Source organism: Lissotriton vulgaris, chromosome 11, assembly GCF_964263255.1.
Source record: "Lissotriton vulgaris chromosome 11, aLisVul1.2, whole genome shotgun sequence".
In the NCBI taxonomy this organism is placed as follows: domain Eukaryota; kingdom Metazoa; phylum Chordata; class Amphibia; order Caudata; family Salamandridae; genus Lissotriton; species Lissotriton vulgaris.
Genome location: NC_141699.1, coordinates 937,939,428 through 937,957,260, shown reverse-complemented (window position 1 = coordinate 937,957,260; position 17,833 = coordinate 937,939,428).

Here is a 17,833-nt window from a genome sequence, read left to right as displayed (position 1 = left end):
AGGGCCTGAAACCTCTTGGAAACAGCTAAGTAGTGAAATAAAAAAAAAAATTTCCCGGGAGGCCCCCTCTTGCTGCTGTGGAGTCAGCCTCCTTTCCAGTCTTCTGCTACAAACCCACACAACCCACAAGCTATTTATGAACATGGTGACACTGGCATGACACAGCTGGATGTCAGAGGATAATATGGAGGAATGTACTGGAGCACAGGAGAGCTCAGTGATATATTGTTGGCCTGACCCAAGGACTGAAGGGTCATCTGTAACTTGTGGTAATCAAATACATTAATTGCAGACCTGAATATATGTCCTGCAGGGTTGTGGGGGCTGCATAGTCTGGGTGATGGTAGGCACACACAAGTAGCTCGGTAACTAACTCTGCAGCAATGTTCCCTCTAATTTATTTCCTCTGTGTGCGGCCGTATAAGGTCTCTGTGCACTGCAACTAAGGCTATGTGCGCGGGTAACCAGACCGCACATGGGGGTGTAGCGCCAAATATCACTCCAAACTTGTACTTAAAAATGTGAAACGAGAGTGCATTTCCACACATGTAGTGCCACATGAAGTGTCTTAAGGCAGGTTTTCAATTTAGATATACACGCAGCGAGATGAATCGCTTACCCAGGCAAGTACACTTTGGGTTTAGAAAAGCACAGGACTCCAATGGTGGTACCGTAATACGATTTTACAAAAAATCCTCAACTTGAGCACTGTTCATAGGGTGGGGAAATGTTGGGGGCCTATGCAAGATCACATATATCACATATTTACAAAATTACATAACATATTTACAATTTGATGTGCAAGCTACGGAATAATATCTCGCTTTCCCGTCAGAGATAGTTTGTCACCAGTCCAAAAACAAGCCCCCTACAGCAAATCGTCTGGGTTAAAGTAACTTGTGGTAAAGTCGCAATCGGGGTAGTGAATGCTTTGCAGAGGCTGGTCGTTGTTGAGATTGCGAGGCAAAGGAGGTTTTCCGTGTTTAATATTTCTGCTAGAGAGAGTTGTTTGTCTGGTTGCAGTTTTGACTCATCATAAAGTAGTACAGAGGGTCATTATGGCTGTTACAAAAATGTGTATGAAATGTCAAAGAGCTGCTTGCAAACTGCATGGTATAGGTTAAAGAGTTATGTTTTTTTCCTTATCTTTCACTATACTAACAATGGTTGGTTTGGGTAGAAATACATTCTTATTAGTAAAGACAACTCTAGCCACTCCAGTACATTTCAACCCCTAGACTTCTCCAGCAATCACTGGCTCAAATTAAGCACTAGCAACACAGTCTGTTGCCTTCTGCTAGGGCTCTAATTGAGTTTCAGGTTAGAACTTTGCGGTATGAGCTCTGGCCTCAGCATTCAACCCCTTTATGAAAGTATAGCGGTTGGCACAAACCACGATCCAAACCACCAGCTGCACAGGATTTAGGGCACAACAGAAAAACAGTTCACATAGATGATTTTATAGGTACCAATCCAAACTACAAGTAATGTTTGTCTTTAGCCCTGTTTTAGATTGCAGGACAAATATGTGATAGTTTTTTCAAGGCACATTTTGTTTGTTGTTAAAAAATTAACATACATGCTTTTTAAAATTAGATGAATATATTGAACAACGGGGCATATTACCAAGCAATAGCGATAATTATCGCTATTGCTTGGTTAGAGACAAAAATTTACCGCTGAGCTGCGGCGATTTTTATCGCAGATAAACCTTGGTATTACCAAGGTTTATCGCAAAAGCGATTAAAATCGGCCGCAATGCATGAATATCGCTGAAAAGTCAGCGATGTTCATGCATTACCGAGCTAATGCTCTTAACCATGTTATCCACCTCCCATGGGATAACATGGCTAAGAACTGCTCAGGGCAGGTGTTAGCTTTTGGAGATATTCGCGCTTAGCGCGAATATCTCCAAAAGTTGGTAATGGGAGATAGCGATGTTAGCGACTGTTTCGAGTCGCTAACATCTTGGCACGCCCACTTTGCATGTCATTAGTGATAAATATCACTGACATGCAAAGTGGGGCCCAAGATGGTCGCTATCTCCTACTAGCTGTCTCTAACTGGTGTTAGCGACAGCTAGGTAATAGGGAGATAATTTTATCTCCGCTTTCTTGGCTTTTAAAGCCAAAAAAGCGGAGATAAACCCCCTTGATAATATGCCCCTACATTCTGCCTGCAAAGCTAATAAAGACAGCATTCGCTTTACAACTACTGCATTTAAATAAAAACTGTTGCGTTTTCATTTTTTCTATGTTTTGGGATTGAAATGTAGAAGACCAAAAGGTTCAGATTTAAATATCCTTTACCTTTTGGAAAATTATACAAATGGCTCGTGCCTTTGCGTCCTCAAATATGGAAGGCCTTAAGGTATCTCTATATCAAACATATGACAATAAGCTGCAAGAGCCTAGCACCAATAATGATCTCACTCTCTTCTCTTGTTACCTGCTTGCGATTGGTGATAGCTGGTAGTCAGCGGTGCGAGCGGAGCAGGAGGCATCTGCAAGTTCATCGTCCTGCAGTGCTTTATCATTTGAAATATCCTCAAAGCCTATTACATGCCAGGGCAGCCACAAAATTCTCTATTGCCCACGGCGATAACACTCCTATTGGGTCTCCTCCGTGTCACGAGTGGGCCCTCAAGGTAAAGAGAAAAGGGAATCTGCGCAGGCTGATGCCTTGATAGAGCCTGCCTTGTGAATGTGCTGGGCGGGTGAAGCCAAATGTGCCCGGGCCACAACTGCCAGCCTTTGATAGCGGCCGGAGACAAAGTACAGACCGCAACACAAAAATAGAGGTGGGGGACCAGTGATCGGCTCGGATCCTGAAGTAGCAGCATGTGCGATAAGAACACCGCATAGCGGCATTTACTCAGCTCAGTATTGTGAATAGCATGGCAGCTGGATGCGCTGATCTCACCACCGCGACGGCACCTGTATTATATTGAACATTATGTATCCTGGACTAAGCCGAACCCCGGCCCCACCAGCGTCAGCGGCGGCGGTCTCACAGTCATGAGCCAGACCCTCCCGGACCAGGTAGATGGCGTTGGTTACTCGCCAAAATCCAAATCGCTGCAGTCTGGCCACTCAGGGGCCCTCTGTTGCCACGGACCCGACACGCCTGAGAACGTCAACCAACAAAGTAAGTGCCTAAAAGACTGAGCCAGTATAATAATCTTAAGTAAAGACATGTTGTGATGTCACCCATCAAACATAATAAAGAACCAAAGTAGCAGTTTGTATTTTAATTTCACAGAATACTTTTATCCTGGCTGCATATTTTACTTCTGCTTTGTAGCAGTTAAATTCATAGAGTTTCTCATTACTCAAATGGATGTTGTTTCTGATATTTGTGTATTTCACTCGTCTTCTTTTCTTGATTTAGCTCACAAGAAAGTGTCACTCATAGTCATTGAAATGTCACTCATAATTAGTCTGAAAATATGTGCTCTGCAATTAACATGAATACTACCTCAAAGGCCCACATCAGCCTACAACAGCGCACTCTTAAGAAAAGAAATGCAGAAAGTTAACCAACACGACATGTGTTTTCAGAATCCTGAAAGCACACGTGGTGCTTTAGATTTGCTGCATTAATTTTCCTGCGCAGCTGTGAGGCTGATGTGGGTCTTTCAGATAGTATTCATGTTAATAGCAGAGCACAATGGCGCTGCAATTACCACAAATACTTTCTCAAAGGCCCACATCAGCCCCACAACCGCGCACCATTAGGAAAATTAATGCAGCAAGTGAATGCCAGCCCTCCCTAACCCCACAGGCAGTAAGGGAGGCACTTATCTGCCGCTCCCTCGTGTCACCATTGTCTCTTCCTGCCTCCCACAACCAAGAAATGACCATATTTTGTGCCGCTCGTGTTTTAAAAGCGGCGCCGTGACTGGTCTGCGTGCTCCGGTTGACCATGGTGCGCTCGCGTGCACCTAGTTGAGAATAGTGCTCTGCAGTGGCAATGGAGGGGAAAAAAATCTGATTTGAATGGCAACACCCAAGGGACTTGTGAGTTCTGGTGGAACGAAGATGAGCCCGGCACCAGGAGGAACCCCCACATGGCGAGGGACAAGCAAGCAAAAATTGATACATTTCTAAGGACCTTCCCCCTGCAGGGACTGACTTATCCAGCTTTCCCTGTGAGAGGGGTAGGGATGTTGGAGATGCACCCACATCAACAAGCGTAATTCTTCATGGAATTACTATATCCAGATTAGCACTTGGACAAGATGTGACCCTGCTGTGCCAGATACTATGCAATACGTTGACCGAGTACCAGAGGTGTACAGTCGCCTCTCAGAACTAAAGGGCACAGTGAAAGACCTCAAATCCAAAATATTAATGCTAAAAGCCACCTTTGTGGAGTTAACAGCACAATTAGAAGATGTGGAAGGCTGCTCCTGCCGCAGTGCTTTGTAATACATAGGCTTTCTGAAGGGGTTCAAAGACCCCGCACCCTGAGATGCTCCTAAAGACATGGCTTGGGACAATTTCTTCCTGTAGACACGATCACCTCAAATTTCCTGATACAACAAGTTCATCACTTTCTTAACCCAAAATCCCCCCACATTCTACACCTGGAGCTCCGCTGTGGCCAATGATTGTCGGACTCTTTAATGTACCAGTGCAATACAACTGGGTCCCAAGAAAGATGGGACAGGGTGGTTCCTAATACATGGTGGCTGGCCTACTCAGAGTGTTGGTCCCAGATAATTAATAGAACAGAGAGTTACTTCATGTAGAGAAAAAGGGGGTGGGCAACTCGCCTGACGTGCTATGGGTGTCCTATAAAGTGACAATTAGAGGGGAAATTATAAGCCAGAAGGACCCGATGACAATAAGAGGATATGACTCAACTGGAGTTGGCACCTTTTGAACAGGAGGTACAATACCTTGAGTCACAGAGTATGAATATACCTAGATGCCATGGACATAACAAGACATAGCTCTCACAGGTAGTCTTGAATGAAGCCATCGCGATATGGCTTGCATCCAAAGCTGCATCTACCAATGGGCAGTAAACCCAGTAAAACATTACACTGGCTATGCCAAAAAACAACCAATCACAACCCTATAACATATATATAGCAGTTAATCAAGGTCCCAGTAAAGTAGTACCTGTAGTAACTCTGCAGTTGCATTGGGGTTCACAGCATTCTATAATACTCTTTGTACACAGGATAATGGGGTAACCCCAGGGAATTAGCTGGTGCACATCCCCGTTTAAAACTTAACATAAGCATAGAGGGAGTCCCTAGAGGAGGACATAGATGAAGAGGAGCTGGCAGCAGCCCTGAGCCAGTTAAAATCCAGCAAAACCACAGACATGAATGGGTTTCGTGACAAATGTTTCAAACACCGAAAATAATCATCTCCCATCAGGAATTACTTGAGGGCTCTCTAAATACAGATGAACTTCTGCCTGGTATCATGCTGGACGAATACTGGTAATATATAAATTGAAAAGACCTCTCAAAGACTGTTCCTCCAATCACCCTATTTCACTGCTTACAAATGAAGTGAAAATCCTTGCCACAGTACTGGCCAATCAATTAAATAAAGTGATCTGACCTCTGGTGCACCCAGACCAGTGTGGCTTTACACTAGATTGCAACACAAGGGAAAGATCAGACATCTGCAAAACGCACTGCCAATGACAGGATGGCTAAAAGGTCCACAAGCTCTCTTGATGGACCCACAATTAACTATAGTGATTCTGTGGTGTACCTGATGGGCACTCAACCACAAGACGGGTGATGAGGCAGAGGGCTGTAGATGTTGAAAGAAGGGCTTGCATATCTGGAAACATTCATGTCAGAGACCTAAGAAGTCATGTGGCAGAGGAACATAATACTTCAGATGGAGAGACTTAAAGGGGAGGTTGAAATTCTGGTCCTCTCTTCCATTGTATGTAATGGCTGAGGCAGCAAGATTCAAAATAGTCACTTTAGCGTGCCTACATTACCCATTTGAGATTGCACACCATTTCCTCACACACCTTAATTCCTTGCTGTGTAGCTTCCTCTGGAACCAAAAAGTTCCAAGACAAGTCTTGGGGAAATGTTTTAAAACCACTGGCGAAGGAGGAATTGCAGTGGCTGACGTCTTCAATTACTATAGTATAGCTCACCTAATCATAGTTATAAAATGGTGTCATGATAGATGATCATAACCAATGTTCACAACTGACCAACACCCCAGTTATACACCAGTTTGTGAATGCCCTGGGGGCAGCGCATTCACCCTACTATGGTACATTTTACTTGATTGAGCCGGGCACACATTTTAAAAGGAGCGCCCGGCGCAATAAAGGAAAATGCACCTGTATGTATAATATGACCCCTGTTGTATGAATGTATACTTATTGCCCCTATTTCCCCCATTAAACAGACAGTCCTCAGATTGTGGTATGATACCAATAAAGATCGCAGATGGGGGAAAAGGTTGAGCAGAGAAACCACGCTATGGGAGGAAATTAGATTGACCTATGAATCAACTTTTATGTTGCTTTCACAGGTGGGACAACACTGGCATCGCAAAGATTGGGGACCTGATACTGGGCACAATGCTCAACTATTCTGGAGAATGGCAGACGGAATACCGTCGCCACACGAGCCAGTTTTTATGATATTTCAAATTGTAGCTGGCACTGTTGCCATATATAAAGGATCGATCTGAACTCCCCAAATTCAACCCTATGGAAGGGAAATTACATTACCTATGTGAGAATTGACTATACAAAAATATGTTAGGTATATTGATCGTTGGTGATCAAAACATCAAACTCGCTCGAGAAGTTGAGGTGGAGATGAGGGGATGAACTACGGGCCTGACTGATGAGGAGTTCTGCAGGCCATGAATGGCTCAGCAAGAAACAGGAATAATTTCTCAATTCAGACTGATTCAACTAAATTGCCTGCACCGGGTTATTCACTCCCTGTACAAGACTATGGGCTTAAGTCCATTTCAACACACTGATGTACCTTAGATGTACACAAGAAATAGTATATTTCCTTTGCACTACATGGTACTGCAACAAAATACAACACTTATGAGAAAGGATATACACAACACTGGAAGAGGTTCTGGGATGGAGATCACACAAGGCCAGAACCTGGCACTACTTTACATAGCCATTGGCATTCATTCGAGTTGTTATAAACTAACATTAATTTGGGCGGGATTGTTGGTGGCCAGAAAACGCATTGACAGGAATTGGTGGCTAGAGACACCCCCATGAAATTATGAACTCTAGCTGGTTCTTCATTTGGCCAATGAACAACAACCTTATGCTCAGACCGCAACTCACTAAGGAATGTAATCTCAAACAGCATGTTCGAATCATGCCAAAGCATTTTCAATATTGTTGTCAACCTATGTATCTATTTGAACCACTTTTCTGTTTCCTTTCATAATTATGGGCACTTTGTGATCCAAGGTACATGCAGATAATTCCCTCCATAAACTTCTCTTAAGGGAAATTCTGAAACTGTCGTAATTTCTTAATCATTAATTCACCCCTTCATCTTCATTCCTGTCTCTTGAGCTTTCTTTTTTTATTAGTAACCCTTTCTTCCATCATTCTCTGTATTTCTTCAAATCCTCCCACTCCCTTTTCTTTTCAATTAGATTCTTGATGCGATCTCTTACAGTTATTAAACCTAATTCTTTTATTTCAACATTTGCAAATTCATTTTGTAATTTCTCCTCACATTTTCTGATGTTTTCCTCACATGCTCAGCCAATTCCTCGAGTTAGCATGAGCCTCATCTGCACATCTTGCTTCTTCTTTAATCAAGTACTTTATTTCATCAACATTGTACGACAATAATTGGTTCAGGTCAGTTGTTCATTGGTAAATTTCAATGAATTCAATTTTTAAAAGCCCAACATTAATAACTCTCTCTTTAGGGGATTCTTCAATAACAGCAGTAGTAACAGGTGGGTCCATTGGAGGTGGAGAAACAAATATAGTATCTCTACTAGTATCTCTACTAGTACTCTGTAAAACTGTCATCACATTATCATTTGGAGGTACTTGCTGATGCATTCACAAATGTAAGAGCAGTTGAATTCTGTATTTGTACACATGCGTAATCTCCCACTGCTCCTGTATTCCATCTGTATATGGAGGAGGTCTTGAATTCAAAAGATCATTCAAGAAGTTATCCTCCTCATTGAGTCATGATGTTGGTTCTTTCTGTCTCCTTCATTATTTTTCATATAAAATCCAGAGGGAAAGATGGATCAAACCCTTATGTCATACCCTCAACGTAAGACAATATAGGGAGGCAGAACGAATTCTCCTATCAGACACTGCACGACTGATAGTATTTTGTGTGTCTAGATTTCTTATGAGTGTAATGTTCTATAGAGTCAAAAATGGCCTGAAATTGTAACTTTAGTTGACCATTATGTAAGCAGTTAGTGGATAATATGTAGACTGACTTACTATCTCAAGACGACACAGGTTTTTAACATACAATTGGTGTGCAGTAAGAACAATTGGTTGTTGAATAGTAATTTTTCTCTTTTTTTTTAATGTCGTTTGAATAGTAATAGTTTTAACCACAATGGAATGTATGAACTAAAAATGTGATATATCCCCGCTTATCTAATTCTTTCTGATGTAAATATTGTATACTTTTTATGCTTTTTGTTTTTTAATGTTTTTATTATTTTTAACATATATATTCCCCCCTCCACCCCAGACAGGTAAACATTCTGCACATTAACATCACGAGCTTTACATTATGCTTGTCATACTTACATATTAATTATAGAGAATTTACAGAATATATTCCAGGCATCACGGAAAACAAACTAAAACAATAACATAAACACATTACAGCATTATTAATAAATTAGTTTTGTAAATCTCGCCAGTGTGTAAGAGGAGTCCAGATTTTCATACCCCTTTCGCGTCATCATCTGCCTTTCTGCTTATATATAGCTATCTCGATAATATGCACTGCTAAAAGCCTGGCTAGCTACTGTTTGAAAGAGGGTGGTAGCGGTTCAAGCCAAGCCGAGGCTAGGCATAACCGCAAAACGGCCATAGCAACAAATATAAAATTGTGGCCACTCTCAAGGTTATCTGGGTCTTCCGCCCCAAGTACCATTGCCTCAGGTGACAAAGCAACCTCTCTGTGAAGAACAGAAGTTAAAAACCTCTCTATACCTTGTATCAAAGGTATTAACACCGGACAAGAGGCAAAGATATGAATGGAATCTGCTTTAAATAGGTTGCATCTCGGGCAGCAAGTCCCCTTACCGGTTCTCCATTTTGCGATCTTATTGGGTGTATAGTAGAGAAAAAAACAGGTTTTGTAAAATTGTGTCTGGAGTTTGGCAGAAATAAGAATAGTTTGGGCTAGCTGATAGGAATATAAAAATCCTTCCTTTGAGATCTCAAGTTTACTTAGCCACTTTGTTGCCGTTTTATCTAAATCATCCGGGAACATGTCTAACAATGACACATAAACCCAGCCTATTGAGTGTTTCTTAGAGTGTATAATTGTCTCTGCTACAGTAGATTCTTCCCCAAGTGTCCTTGCCCCAGGGTTATGAGTTAAGAAATCCCTAATTTGGAGATATTTAAAAAAATCCCGCCAATCTAAGCCAAATTCTTCCTTCAGAGCATCAAAAGATTTAATCCCCTGAGTAGTATAAAAATCCACTAATTGTGTAATTCCTAAATTATACCATTTGTTTACACAGTTATCCTTAAAGATTATTGGTGGAAGAATTGGATTGTTCAATACCGGTGTATAATGTGAGATTTGTCCTCTTCCTAATATTTTCTTTACGACCTTCCATACCTTAAAACAGCTATAAAGAGACTTAAATTTGACCTTTTTATGGTAGCTGTCGTGTATGTGCCTCCATAAATAGCCATAGCAGGAATTCCCCACCAGTAGCTGGAAGATTGAAGCAGTATGTTCCCCTGTGTTTTTCCCCCCTTGCAATAATTCCTTACTGTAGAGTAATACACATGACCAATAATATCTCCTTAAGTTGGGAAGCGCTAGCCCACCTCTGTCCTTAGGAAGGGTAAGATATTTATATGCCCGACGGGGTTGTGCATATGACCATATACATCTAGAAAAGGTACGTTCCATTACTGTAAACCACTGATTAGAAAATTCTAGGCAAACTGCCCTGAATAAGTATAGTATTTTGGGAATATACACCATTTTAATTGCATTTGCTCTCCCGATAATGGACAGGTGGAGATTGTCTAACCGTCGTAGATCCTTTTGTATTGTGTTCAGCATTGGCTTAACATTTATGTCCACAATTTCCTCCAGCTTTGAGGAAATTGTGACACCCAAGTATGTCGCTCCCTTCACCACCCTAGGATCATCCATCACAATTTTTTGATTTAGAACGATTTGTGTTTTCCCTTGATTTAGCGCGTAGCCAGAAACCAGCCCAAATTTCCTGGCCTCGATGGTCAGCATTGCTACTGTGGGGTCTGCGGTAACTATAGCAATATCATCAGCATATGCTAATGTTTTTGTAGCATACCCCTGTGATATAATGGGTGTTATGTTGTTATTTTTCTCCAAATAGCGAATAAAAGAATCTATATATATTGTAAAGAGCAATGGCGTGCATGGGCACCCCTGACGAGTTCCCCTGGAGATGGCGATTTCCTTAGTTGGGCTTCCATTAACAGATACAACAGCCTTAGGATTAATATACATTTTTTGTATCGCCTGAATAAACTTGATTCGAAATCCCATCATCGCCATTGCTTTCCAGAGAAACTGCCAGGAGACCCTATCAAAGGCCTTCTCTGCATCCAAAAGGATCAGGGCCATAGGGTCTCCTGTAGTTTCTGTTCCGTCAAAAAGCGTGATAACCCTCTGGATATAATTTATCGTTGACCTTCCAGGAACAAAACCGTGCTGGCTTTTGGAGATTACTTTGTGTATTATAGGTGCTATTCGGTTTGCCAAGATTTTGGAGTATATTTTGGAATCAGCGTTTATAAGGGTTATGGGGCGATAGAAACCTAGATGTTCTGGGGGCTTCCCCTTTTTAGCGAAAATCACGATTTTAGCCCTGGACCAGGAACTGGGCGGTTCCCCCCCCCGGAGAAAATATGGATAATCAGATCCCTTCAGATATGTTTTATTTTGTCTATAAATGTGCCATAGAACTCCGAAGGGATACTATCCAGAACTGTTGCCTTCCCATTAGGGAGGCTCTTGACAGTGGTCAATACCTCTTCCATGTTAGGAGCTTCCTCTAGTACCTGCTGCGTATTTACCTCGAGGCTTACACCTTCACAATTCTCTAGGTACCTTTCAATTTCGGTCGTGTCCCCATTGCCATTCTCAGTATATAGTTCATTATAAAACCTCCAAAATGCTTGCCTATTCAGTTCTGGATCTTTTAACTGCCCTGCCACTGGGTCTACAATCTCCCTAATTAAATTAGCATTGACCTGTTTTCACAATCGCACTGCCAATTGATGGCCCACATGCTCATTAACTTCATAAATTAGTTCTTTTCGTGCCGTAGCTTTCCGGATTGCCTTATCTGTAAAAATATTAGTGCTTGCTGCCTTGGCAACTGCTACTTGGGTACTAGAGATATCCCCAGTTGTGTCCCTATTGCCAGTGACACTAACGAGTCCTACTTCTGCTAACATAAGCTCATCCTGCAACCTCCGTATCTCCTCTTTCTCCCGCCTGTTTGACCTAAGTAAATATGACACAGCTTTCAAAGTGTCCCAAACAACCTCTATTGACGTGCTATCAATGTTTTCAGCTAGGAACTTGGGAATCCAATCTTTCATGTGGAGACAATACTGAGGGTCATTCAGTAATGCTTTTTCAAATGTCCAGAGAGTAGGCTCTGATTTAGCTGGTCTAATGGTCAACGTGCAAAAAAGGGGATTGTGGTCAGATAGTACCCGGGGCAATTTAACAGTTTGGCAATTCTTAATTAGTGAATTTGAGAGTAAAATATAATCAATTCTGGCATGCGTGCAGTGTGGATTTGAATAAAAGGTGTAGCCAGGGTCACTGGTGTTGGTGTTAGAAGTCTGCCAGCTATCCACAAGTCCATGTACAAGACACAGATCCTTTAGAGAGCGAAATACTTTGGGTTTACGTCCTTTATAGACCCAGTCATCATTCAAGGACCAGTTGGTCGGGAGGTTTATATTGAAGTCCCCACAGACCATCATCGGAATAGGCCAGTGTGACAGTTCGTTAGAGACCTCATCAAAGACCCCGGGGTCATCTGTATTGCTCCCATAAATAGCACAAATTGTCATTTTTTGCCCTGTTTGGTAGCTGCATTCGGTGATAGCCCAACGGCCAAACTTATCAGTTTTAGAATTGCTAAACACCAATCGATTCCCTTTAGCCAGAATAGCAACCCCACGAATTTTAGCACCTTGTGAAGTAGCACATACCAGTTTATACCCTAGTGTATTTAACAGCTGGCTCTGGGACCCTTCAATATGCGTCTCCTGCATACATAAAACATTAGCTCCCCAGTTTTGTAAGCCAATTGCAACTGTTTGCCTTTTTTTAAGATCGTTCAGACCACAAATATTCAGAGATAGTATTTTTATCCCAGCCATGCTACTAATAGAAGAGTGCCATAATTTTTATCCCAGACTTTCAGGTTTCCTGTGATCCGCATATGTATTTCCCTATTCCTTTTTGACATGGAGTTTGCTAACCTGTCCGTCCACCCCATTCCCCTCCCACCCATGACCCCCCCACCCCCCACCTACATTGGAGGTTACCTGGCTGCATCGCCAGGGGTGTAGCGTCTGTCCGAGAGTGTCCCTCCGTGCACCCCCGAGCCCTCCCCACATGTGTTGATAGAAAACATAATTGGCTATACGTACTAATGCGTCAAGTTACAAATAGCCCTATAATCATATTTACCATTTCTGACTTCAAATCCCTTGAGAGTCTTAATAGTATACCTCGTAGGGTGAAAAAAAGTAGTGTCTCATATTTACATTACGATGTATTGTCCATTTTCCTGAAGAGGGAAGAAGCCGCAAGACCATAAAAGTCCATGTACCCAAAAAATAACCCTAAAAATAAAAAATAAATAATATAAAAAATTAAAAAAATAAAAATTTGGGGCTAAACGTAATAGTGCATCTAGTTACCTGTAGCCTTGTAGTCCTATTTACTATTTCTAGCTTCAAAATCCTTTAAAAGCCTTAATGCTATATCTTGCAGGGTGAAAAAAGTAGAGTCGATTAAGAGTAGAGCATGGAAAAAAAGAGACCGTGAGAGTTCATGTATCCCCTTCATTTGCCATAGTCCCACATTAACGACACACTAGTATTATCCATTTTTCCTGAGCTGTGATTTCCTCTAGATAAGCCCTAGCCTGTAGCTCAGAGATAAAACTTCGGGTAGTACCATTAAAGATAACCTTCAGCCTAGCTGGATTCTGCAGGTACACCATAGCCCCCAATTTCTGCAAGGGATCAAAGAGCTGTCTTAATTTCCACCTTCGCTCAACCGTGGCGTGAGCGAAATCTGGACGTGTGAAAAAAGTGAACCCTTCAAAAGATTTTTTACTGTTTGGTCTTGCTAGGTTGAACAAGGCTTCTCGAAGCAGGAAATTGCTGAAGAATACCAGCATAGCCCAGGGATGTTGTTGTGAGGCCTGTGCTCGTTTATTAGGGACCAGAGGGAATCGATGGACCCTTTGTACCTCTTTGTCCCAGTCCCAGTGCTTCAAATCAGGAAAAGTTTCCTTAAGGAGGGAGATCATGAACTTCCTCGGGTCGTCCTTCTCAATTCCCTCGGGGACCCCCAGAAATCTAAGGTTGTTCTGTCTCTGCCGGTTTTCTTGCTCTTCCATTTTCCACAGTAAAACCTTAACAGTACCTTCATATTCCTCGCAGGATCTTTTGAGCTCGCGGACATCTTCCTCAAGTTGATCTGTCCTCACCTCAACAGAAGCCGTATGCTCCGCAATTTCAGCACAAGTCTTTCCCACCTTCCGGACAGCCCCCTGTAGCTTTTTAGTGGCTAGGCGGAATCCTCAACTATCGCTTTTAACCTCAGCATGGAAGCTCTTGATGGTGTGTAAGATATCCACCAGAGCAGGCTCTTGGATAGGGTTCTGTTGTGGATTTTCACTGCTAGCCGAATTCCACAGCTTAGAATGAGGTAATTCCGAGTTGATCTCTGTTAGAGGAGTTGCTTCCCTTGGGCTTACGCCGCATCCGATGGCTCTGATGACTACTTCTCCTGCCTTTCTTGTTAGACCGCCTATTTATTGAGGGATCGGTATTGGAACTACTATACCATTTGCCTCCCTCCTCGCCCCCGCTGGAGGCCGAGGCACTAATATCTGAGGGTTCCGAGTCCTCTGTCAAGGAGTAAAATGTATCCAGAGTTTTATCCAGAGTTTCAGGTGTCTTTGGCTCACAGATAAAATTCAAATGATCTAGATTGCATGGATCAGGAGGTACAGACACAGGCACAGGGATTAGGCTTCCGTTCTGGATTTTGCTCAGGCTGTTAGAGGGTTTGGGGCTCACCCTCCCCCCCCCCCCTCAATCAGCCCTCCAGCCTGCTGTTTTAAGAGGATGTTATCCCTGGTCACTGAGTCATTGGTGAGGAGGGACGCCGTGCTCGTGTCCTTTAGTGATGGCGATAACAGTGGGGAAGATATCCAGCTTTCACTGGCCTTTCCGTTCCCCCCGCTCAAAGTATTCACCGCAGACTCTTCCTTGCGGCTTTCCTCTGCCCAGGGGTCATCTCCACTTCCTTCATTCATTACTTGATTAGGCGCTGCAAAGCTTGTGGTGATTAATGGCTGTATACTGTTAGGATTTTTAGTAAGACGTGTATTGATCTTTTTAGTAGAAACAGTTTTATTAGCCTCGGTCTCTACGTCTTCAAGGCCTTCAATGCCTTTAATTTCCTCTTTTTTTTCTCCCTTTCTCTCCCATTTCTGACCTTGCACCCAGGGGCTCAGTTTTCTTCCCTCATGGCAGATTGGTAAAAGGGCTTCCCTAAGATGAGTTTGTAATTTTGCCTCCCTGCAAGAAAGAGCTGGGATATGCTTTAGTCTTCCCTCCACGCCCCCCCTTATCCGTCAATCAATCAATCAATCAGTGACACTTATAAAGCGCGCTACATACCCGTAGGGTCTCAAGGCGCTGGGGAGGGGGGGTGCCGCTACTGCTCGAACAGCCAGGTCTTCAGCTTCTTCCTGAAGGAGATGTGGTCTTGGGTCAGGCGCAGGTCGGACGGGAGGGAGTTCCAGGTCTTGGCGGCCAGGTAGGAGAAGGACCTTCCTCCTGTAGTCGCTCTTCGGATGCGGGGGACGGCGGCGAGGGCGTGGTTGGCTGATCGGAGGTGTCGTTTGGGAGCGTAGAAGTTGACTCGGCTGTTGAGGTAGCTCGGGCCTTGGTCGTGTAGGGCTTTGTGTGCGTGGGTGAGGAGGCGGAAGGTGATTCTCTTGTTGATGGGGAGCCAGTGAAGGTCTCTCAGATGTCCGGAGATGTGGCTGGATCGTGGGATGTCGAGGATGAGTCTGGCTGAGGCGTTCTGGATCCGCTGGAGTCTCTTCTGGAGCTTGGCGGTGGTCCCGGCGTAGAGGGCGTTGCCGTAGTCCAGTCGGCTGGTGACGAGGGCCTGGGTGACGGTCTTCCTGGTCTCTGTGGGGATCCACCAGAAGATCTTCCGTAGCATGCGTAGGATGTTGAAGCACGCCGAGGAGACGCTGTTGACTTGCCTGGTCATGGAGAGGGAGGAGTCCAGGATGAAGCCCAGGTTTCGTGCATGGTCTGTCGGTTTGGGTGCGGTGCCCAGGGCGGGAGGCCACCAGGAGTCGTCCCAGGCGGAGGGTGAAGAGCCCAGGATGAGGACCTCCGTCTTGTCCGAGTTCAGTTTCAGGCGGCTGGTCGTCATCCACTCGGCTACCTCTTTCATCCCTTCGTGCAGGTTGGCTCTGGCGGCGGCGGGGTCGTTGGTCAGGGAGAGGATCAGCTGGGTGTCGTCGGCGTAGGAGATGATGCTGAGGTGGTGTTTGCGTACGATGGCCGCGAGGGGGCTCATGTAGACGTTGAAGAGGGTGGGGCTCAGGGATGATCCTTGGGGGACGCCACAGATGACTTTGGAGGCCTCTGACTTGTACGGTGGTAGGCGGACTCGCTGTGTTCTTCCGTCGAGGAAGGAGATGACCCACTCCAGCGCCTTGTCCTGGATTCCGATGTTGCTGAGGCGCCGTATTAGGGTGCGGTGGCAGACCGTGTCGAATGCCGCGGAGAGGTCTAGGAGGATGAGGGCCGCTGTTTCTCCATTGTCCATCAGGGCTCGGATGTCATCGGTGGCGGCGATGAGGGCAGTCTCGGTGCTGTGTTTGGCTCGGAAGCCGGACTGTGAGGGGTCGAGGGATCCGTTCGTCTCGAGGAAGGCGGCCATCTGCTTGTTGACGGTCTTCTCGATGACTTTGGCTGGAAACGGGAGAAGCGAGATGGGGCGGTAGTTCTTGAGGTCGGTGGGGTCCGCTGTTGGTTTCTTGAGTAGAGCGTTGAGTTCGGCGTGTTTCCAGCTTTCAGGGAAGATGGCGGTGTCGAGGGATGTGTTGATGATGTCTCGCAGGTGGGGTGCGATGACAGCATCGGCCTTGTTGAAGACGTGGTGAGGGCAGGGGTCGGTCGGTGATCCGGAGTGGATGGAGTTCATCGTGCGGATGGTGTCTTCTGTGCTGATCGGGGTCCAGGCGTGGAGGGTGGTTGTGGGGGGGGGTGGCTGGTCGGTCGTGGTGTGCGTTGGTTGGTTGTTGAAACTGCTGTGTATGTCCGTGATCTTGTTGTGGAAGTATGAGGCGAGGGAGTTGCAGAGGTCTTGCGATGGGGTGATGTCGTTGTTTCCTGCGCTGGGGTTGGAAAGCTCTTTCACGATGTTGAAGAGTTCCTTGCTGTTGTGTGCGTTGTTGTCCAACCGGTCCTTGAATGCTGTTCTCTTGGCGGCGCGGATCAGCTGGTGGTGTTTCCGGGTGGCCAGTTTGTAGGAGGTCCTGTTGTCCGGTGTCGGGTCCCTTTTCCAGACTTTCTCGAGGGCTCTGCAGTTCTTCTTGGAGCTCTTGAGTTCGTCGGTGAACCATGGGGCCTTCTTGCTGCCGGGTCTGCTGGGCGGGGTCCTCAGCGGGGCGACTACGTCCGCGCAGTTGCTGATCCACTTTGTGATGTTATCGGCGGCCTGGCTGGGGTTCGCTGAGCTGGCAGGAGGGTGTTGGCTCAGGGAGGTGGCGAGCTGGTCTGCTGTGATCTTGTTCCAGCTTCTGCGGGCGGTGGGTTGCTGGTGTTGGTGGGTCGTCGTTCTCTTGAAGGTGAAGTGGACGCAGCTGTGGTCCGTCCATTGAAGCTCTGTGGCGTGGCTGAAGTCGATGTCTGTGCTGGATGAGAAGACGGCGTTGAGTGTGTGTCCGGCGAGGTGGGTGGGGGTGGACACCAGTTGCTTGAGTCCCAGGTTGGCGAGGTTGTCGAGCAGGGTGCTGGTGTTGCGGTCGTTGTTGTTCTCCAGGTGGAAGTTGAGGTCCCCCAGGAGGATGTAGTCAGCGGAGGGGAGGGCATGCGGGCTGACGAAGTCGGCGATGTCCTCGCTGAATTGCGTGCGTGGTCCAGGGGGTCGGTAGATCAGGGTGCCTCTGAGGGTGGTGTTTGGGTTGGTGTGGATCTGGAAATGCAGGTGTTCGGCGCTGGTCAGGGTGTTGTCGGTGCTGGTCGTGAGACGGATGGTGTTCCTGTGGATGATGGCGATGCCTCCTCCCATCTGGTTGGCGTTTCGGTCCCTCTGGACGATCTTGTA